A 7,719-nucleotide genomic window follows, 5' to 3' on the forward strand; every position below is an offset into this window, starting at 1 on the left:
GTTTTACATTTGTTTATTTAATACTGGGGATTGAACCCAAGGTTACTTTACCATTGAACCACATCCTCAGCCCTTTTTATGTTTTATTTTGAGACAGAGTTCACTAAATTGACCACACTGACCTCAAACTTGCAAACCTCCTGCTTCACCCTCCTGAACCACTGGGATGGAACTTTAAGCTTTAAAAGATGAATAAGTTGGCCACTCTAGTTTTAGGCAGGAATGTGACATCTAGCCTGATGACATGTTTGGAGACTAGAAAGCGGAAGCAAAGGGAAGAAACACCAGGGACCATTAATGAATGATGCTGTGATCCAGAGGAGTGCTCCATGCCTTCCTGGTGTTGTAGCTAGGAATTGTTTATCTTATTTTACTAACAGAGAAACTGAAACCCAGAGAGTTGAAGGTCATGAAGCAGTAAGTGGCCATCCGGGGTATGGATCTAGGCCTGTATTATCCAAGATCTCAAGGCAGGTATCCAGAGACCAAGCAAGAGACACTGTGCTTAAAGCCGTGTAAAAATGAAAGGGTGAATGAAAATTTAGAGTAAGAAGGGAAAAATACAGAACATTGGTGAAGATCTACATTTAGGGATAGGAAGGCAAAAAAGCCATATCCCAAATGACACAAAAAGATGGGTGGGATGGGGTGAAAGAGAGAAAAGTCAGGAAAGTGTGGTTTAATCAAATAAAATGGGAAAGATGGTCCCAAGTGTCCAGCCTGGTAGGAGCTGACGACAATGAGGGCCTTGAGAAGATCACTGACACTAGTGTTGGGAGATTGTCAGTGAATTGTTTCAGGCCAGAGTGACTTTGGACTGAAGGGGTTTGGTGGCTTTGTAAAGTCAACTTGCCTAGGCTGAACCGTTTTCATTATGTTTTCCCTATGTTTTCATTAAAGCTGGGTCGTGAGATAACATCATGGAAAATTCTGAGGGCCAAAATGAAATAGCAGTCAATTTTTCTCCTCCTCCTCCTCCTCCTCCTCCTCCTCCTCCTCCTCCTCCTCCTCCTCCTCCTCCTCCTCCTCCTTCTCCTTTTTTAATGCTTAGAAGGTAGGGGCTGGGCATGGCTCATGCCTGTAATCCCAGAGGCTGAGGTAAAAGGATCATGAGTTCAAAGCCAGCCTTAGCAAAAGTGAGGTGCTAAGCAACTCAGTGAGACCCTGTCTCTAAATAAAATACAAAATAGGGTGACTCAATGGTTGGATCTCACTGAGATCAATCCCTGGATCCCCCCTAATAAAAAAGGTGGGGGCAGGTACTTCTTGTAGCTATGCAGGTTGACTCTGATATATCTGCAAGCAAACTTTAACAGCATGTGGCATCAGCCAGGCCTGCAACTACTCCACTTTCTACCAGACCCTCCTGGGTCAGCTGTGTGTTTAGCTTTGTAATAAAGAAGGTCACTTTTTCCTGCATGGACGTCTCTGAGATTAGAGGCAGCAAGAATGGACAGGCCACTGTGGACTTGTTTTCTCAACTTTATATTCATCTTCTCTTTCCAGTTGCCTGGCCTGCAGTTGTCAAGCATCAGTTTCAGATGAAGACAGAAGCCTACAAAGACTGTTTACCTAGATCTCACAATTACACAAGATCAAATTCCTGCAAGAAATCCCATATTTTGAGTGTATGTACACATTACTCCTCATCTATTGTCTGTGATTCTTTGATCCCTCTACATATCTATGTCATAGTGGTTCTACTTACCTGTTTGAACTCTCCCTGATACAGTCAGAGTTGTGAAAAGGGTGGCAGCAAGTGTTAATTACTCTCTAGAAAAGTGTGGTAGTTATACAAGAAATGTTAATTGCATCCCTATTATGTGCCTGTGCAATTGATTCAGGGTATATAGTGATGAATGAAATTAATATGGAGTTGACAGTTTGGAAAGGGAGGAAGCTGATTAAAAGATAAGTAATAGGGGCTGGGGTTGTTGCTCAGTGGTAGAGCATTTGCCTAGCACGTGTGAGACACTGGGTTCAATCCTCAGCACCAAATAAAATTAAATAAAGGTATTGTGCTTATCTACAACTAAAAACGAATTAAAAAAAGATAAGTAATAAAATATATATTATAAATAATATGAGTGCTCTAAAAACAAACAAAGATAGTAAGATAGTAGAAAGCCCCGGGTTTGATTCCCAGCACTGCAAAACAATCAAACAAATAAAAAGAGAAATATAGTATTTGGATTGAGAGATCAGGGAAGCTTTTTCCACAGTGTGATGTTTAAGCTGAAATCTAAAGGCTTATCAGGAGTTGAGGACACCATTTTAGGAGAAGGAATGAGCATGTACAGGACTAAGGAAGGGTGCTGGGTAGTAAGGAGCTGCAGAGGACTGTGTGGCTGGAGGCTAGTAAGAAAGAAAGAAAGTAGTTTGGAATAAGATTGGAAAAGAAAGTTTTGTGGCCAGCCAAGGATGGGAATAATAGCATGCCATTTTAGATAGTTAAGATTCTCTAGCTGCAAGGAATGCATATTTAAGTCACAGTAACTTAAGAGAAAATGGATTTTTATTAGTTTACATAACCAAACTTCAAGAAGTACGGGAGAGGAAGTTGTCCTAACATACAATAGAATGAAGGATCATAAAACCATCAAGGGATGGGAATGTGGCTCCCTGGGTTCCATCCCAGTACTGCAATAAATAAATAAATATCCCTTCCTTCCTAGGTTCAATCCCCAGCACAGCAAAAAATAAAATCATCAAAACCCTTCCTTTTTTTTTTTGGTACTGGGGATTAAACCTAGAGGCTTTTTTCCTGGAGACATGGTCTCATTAGGTTTCTCAGGTTGGCCTTGAACTTATGATCCACCTGTCTCAGCCTCCCAAGTCACTGGGATTATAGGTGTCTGCACCTACCTAAACTTTTTGTTTTTGTTATTGTTTTATCTCTACTCTTTCAGCATGTTTATAACAATATCTATAATTAGGTTTTGGATAAGAATGAAGCCAGAAATCATAGCTTCATGACTTTGTAAATATTATTAAATTAGTCATTGACGATTTTGCTTCTTTTAGCTTATCTGGTTCAATCACTATAGCATGGAGGTTATCTATTACTTAGTGTTAGAAACTATTTAAAATTGCTTCAGAAAAAAAATGACTCTTGTTACCTTAAAATTATGTTAGGAAGTATCATTTGTTTACAATCTTTTTGTCTTCTCCATCCATGGTGTGGCTTCTCTGCAGACACAGTGTTCTTTCTCACCCAATGATTTTAGACATGGATGGTTGATCAATGGAATGTGGGTGCAAATGATTTTGTGCCCGTTATAGGTGGAGAGGTGGAGGCTTTTAAGAGTCGTTGCTTTTTTTTTTTTTTTTTTCTGCTTACCCCTTGAGCTTCTGGAGTTTGTCATGAGAATGGCTTATTTCAGAGATCCATGACTTCTTTATCATGGGTCCTGCAAGGAACAAATAATAACCTAAAACTTAGAGTCTAGCCCAACCCTGCCAATCTGCAGCTGACCAGAAAATCTGTGAATGGGAAGTAAATGTTTATGTGTGTATGCATGCCTACACATATATACATCTTCCTTGAACTGTATTATTCTATAATTCAAAAAACCTTTTCAATCATCATGTGACTATCACGATCAACTCAAGCACAGTTTTTCTCCATAACTGGTTATTGTCAACAGCTCTAGGATAGGATTTCTGACTGATATGCATTCCTCAGGGCCAGTTCATTTAGTCTGACAACCTTTAGCTAATTATAAGCTTAAAACTCCTTAAGGTACCAAATATACACTGAAGAGGGGGAAATATAATCACAACAATAAAAACTTCCTACCAGAAGTAGGAAGATGGCAGGGGGCACATAATAGCATGTAACAAATACTGCTGGTAAGGATAGTAAGAACTTCTTTAGTTTTTCTTGCTCTTCAAATCTTGCTGTTTCATGTTCTGCCTCCTGTGTTCTCTTTGACTGCATTGAGAAAGATAGTAAGAAGGATTCTTCTTCAAGGATTGTACTATTTTGAAACTTACTTGCTGTTAGCAAAATTATCAAGATTAGAGAATTATCTTAGGGATTTCCAAACTTGAAACATAAATGGCTTTACAACTTCCATATGAGCTCAGTAGACTCTTGATGTACTTGATTCCTGGGAACTTCACAGACCCATAAACAATGCCAGATATAATGGCAACTCACAATGCATGTATCTAGATTATTCCCTCACAGTTTTTCTTAGCAATGCTCTGCTAGTCCTTCAACTGTCATCTCTGAGTTCCATCTTAACTAGGGCAAACAGACCTTGAGTCTAAATACTAACAGGCTCAACAGCACTGGGTGAAAGCTTTGTCTGTGCTAAGCAACACCTTTTTTAGTTACAAGTATCAGAAACTGCCCAAACTAAGCTGACGGCAGAGCTGATGGAGCAGTACACCAATGCTGTACGGGACCGTGAGCTGGACCTCTGGGGATATAAAATTCTAATCATTGAAAACCTAGGTGCTAACTTAGACCAGTTTGATGCTGTTGATTCTTCTGACAATGAGATCAGGAAGTTGTATGGTTTTCCTTTGCTAAGAAGACTGATGATATTATTAGTGAACAACAGAATATGCCGTATAGGTGAGGGACTGAGAAACTGATGTGACTCCGTTTTTGAGAAACCAGCTTTTACCTCAAAGCCTGTCCAAGGAAGGAGGCGTGACCCTTGTCCTTGGAAAAACCCACAGAGCACTCCTAAGCACATACCCACCCTGCTGAGTTGTTTGTCTGCAAATAACAGGAGAGATATGCCTCGCCAGGTGTCCCTCACTCAGTTAGGCTAGGTGGAGACCCATAGCAACCCCCTAGCAACCACCAATCAGCATGAGACAGGGAAAATACCTGGGATGCCAGATGACCCCCCAGTAGTTTATGGTTGGTGATAACATGTTGGGAAACCATGTAGTTCAGCACGTACACCCCTCGTGGCTTAAACCAATTAGTTTAAAGGAATCCCCCTCTTGTACTAATCAATCACCCCTACCCAACTTGTTCCCGCCAGTGAATGTGCTAATCAATGTTAAGAGTTGTTGTTTGATTTTCCCATGGTAGGGAATGATTTGCTGTGTGATGTTGTGACACATAGAGTATCCCCCCAAAACCTATAAAATCTCACTGAACAAAGGACCAGGACTCACTCCCTGGGACCTCGGAAACGGTTGTGAGTCCAGGCTCAAGCTTGCAATAAAGACTCCTGTGTGATTGCATAGGATTCGGCTCCTGGAGGTCTGTCATTACAGGACTTAATCAGGCTCTGCCCTGTCAGAATTCATTCTCACCAACAATAGTCTTGTGGAACTGGGTGATCTAGACCCTTTGACATCTCTTAAATCACTGACTTTTTTTTTTTTTTTTAAGAGAGAGAGAGAGAATTTTAATATTTATTTTTTAGTTTTTGGCAGACACAACATCTGTGGTGCTGAGGATCGAACCCGGGCCGCATGCATGCCAGGTAAGCGAGTTACCGCTTGAGCCACATCCCCAGCCCCTAAATCACTGACTTATCTAAGCATTCTAAGAAATCCTGTAACAAATAAGAAGCATTATAGACTGTATGTGATTTATAAAGTCCCACAAATCAGAGTGCTGGATTTTCAGAAAGTAAAACTAAAATTTTAATCCAGATACTGGTTTGCCAACTGACAAAAAGAAAGGTGGGCCATCTCCAGGGGATATAGAAGCAATCAAGAATGCCATAGCAAATGCATCAACTCTGGCTGAAGTGGAGAAGCTGAAGGGGTTGCTGCAATCTGGTCAGATACCTGGAAGAGAGCGCAGATCAGGGCCCACTGATGAGGGTGAAGAAGAGATGGAAGAAGACACAGTCACAAACAGGCCCTGAGCAAGGCAGTAGATGTCTACTAATAGGGACAAATCTTACTTTTTGAACATGGGATAATTGCCTTGTTTGTGTCAGCAAAGTGGAATCTCACCATTGTTGAAATGTTTTAAACTGCTGCCCATAATTTTGTATTATAAATTTTAAAGTCTAAATGTCAGTATTTTTACAAATGGTAAAAAATGAAGGCCACTCACTGTGCTGCCAGGGGGTGGGGGAGAAAGAAACTGCCCAAGGTGACTTAAAGAAGAAAAAAACATATGTTGATTAATATAACTAAAAAATATAGGAGTAAAAGTTGCTTCAAGTACAGCTAGAGTGTTCAACTGCAGTGACTTTATTAGGAATCAAGATCATGGAACTCTTGGTTCTGCCTGAAGGCAAAGTGGAGGTATGCTTTCCTGACAGGCACAAAAGCAAAAAAAACACACAACAATCAACTCCTCGGGTGCTCACCATCATGCATATTGCAGTTTCCACATTTAATACGATATTCATGCAAATAAAAAGCAAATTATCTCCAAGGAATAATTGCCATTCCAGTTACTCAAAGTTTATGGTATCTAGGTACCATAAATTCCTCTTGCCACTGGGGAGGCTGAGCCAGGATGATCATGAGTTCAAAGCTAACCTCAGCAACAGAGAGGCACTAAGCAATTTAGTGAGACCCTGTCTCAAAATACAGGGGCCATGGGCTGGGGATGTGGCTCAAGCGGTAGCGTGCTTGCCTGGCATGCGTGCGGCCCGGGTTCGATCCTCAGCCACATACCAACAAAGATGTTGTGTCTGCCAAGAACTAGAAAATAAATATTAAAAAAAAATTTTTTCTCTCTCTCTCTCTCCTCTCTCACTCTAAAAAAAAAAAAAATACAAGGGGCAGGGGTTTTGGCTCAGTGGTAGAGTGATTGCCTAGAACATGTGAGGCACCGGGTTTAATTCTCAGCACTACCTATAAATAAATGAATAAAGTAAAGGTCCATCAACATCTAAAAATTTTAAAAAATAAATAAAATACAAAAATGGGCTGGGGATGTGGCTTAGTGGTTGAGTGCCCTTGAATTCAATCCCTAGTAACAACAACAACAACAACAAAAATTCCTCTTATTTGGACTTGGAGGTATCCATCCCTTTGTGATTTTTGGATCCTAAAGCTAAATAATACATTTGATCATCCTGACACATCACTCGCATAATTATGAGAGGAAATGAGGAAATGGAAAGGAGATCATATATAATGATCATTGGTCCATGGTATAACAACCTGAAGGAAAAGAATAGCAGAAATCCTTACCCTGGCAAGAGTTCCTTGGTCAGCTAGTTTTATTTCCATGGGCTCTACTATCTGAAAAAAAAATCTTCCCTGCTATATTATGGAAGAGTGAATTTTCTTCTTTCTTTTTTCTTTCTTTTCTTTTTTTTTTTTGTGTGTGTGCTTTAGCAGTCAAATTCCTTTTGGAAGATTTGGGGGGTTGAGTATTTATTGCCTAAGATGTTGAATAATCACAGGGCTTTGCTAGGCCTAAGGGTTTCTATGGTAATACAACTCACCTGTAATATTAGCATTTTTTCCCCTGAGGTTGTGACCAAAATCAGAATTCTTTTTTCTTTTTCATTTTCCCTCCTTCTCTTTGAAACAGACTTTAGCTGGGTGCAGTGGCACACGTGTGTAATCCAAGGATGGCAAGTTCAAGGCCAGCCTGCACAATTTAGTGAGATACTAAACAACTTAGCAACACTGTGTCTTAAAATAAAAAATAAAAACGGCTGAGGTAAATGTAGCTAAGTGGTAAAGCACCCTTTGGTTCAATCCCCACTACAACGAAGAAGAAGAAGAAACAACAACAACAAACCTTGCTGGCTGCTAGGACCAACTACC

At 40.3% G+C, this 7,719-nt stretch overlaps 1 pseudogene; it reads left to right on the forward strand.

The window, feature by feature from the left end:
* Nucleotides 1-436: 436 nt before the first annotated feature.
* On the forward strand, nucleotides 437-5,846 carry LOC113200669 (U2 small nuclear ribonucleoprotein A'-like; annotated as a pseudogene).
* The last annotated feature ends 1,873 nt before the right edge of the window (nucleotides 5,847-7,719 follow it).

This window comes from Urocitellus parryii, chromosome 5 (genome assembly GCF_045843805.1).
Source record: "Urocitellus parryii isolate mUroPar1 chromosome 5, mUroPar1.hap1, whole genome shotgun sequence".
NCBI classification, from domain to species: Eukaryota; Metazoa; Chordata; class Mammalia; order Rodentia; family Sciuridae; genus Urocitellus; species Urocitellus parryii.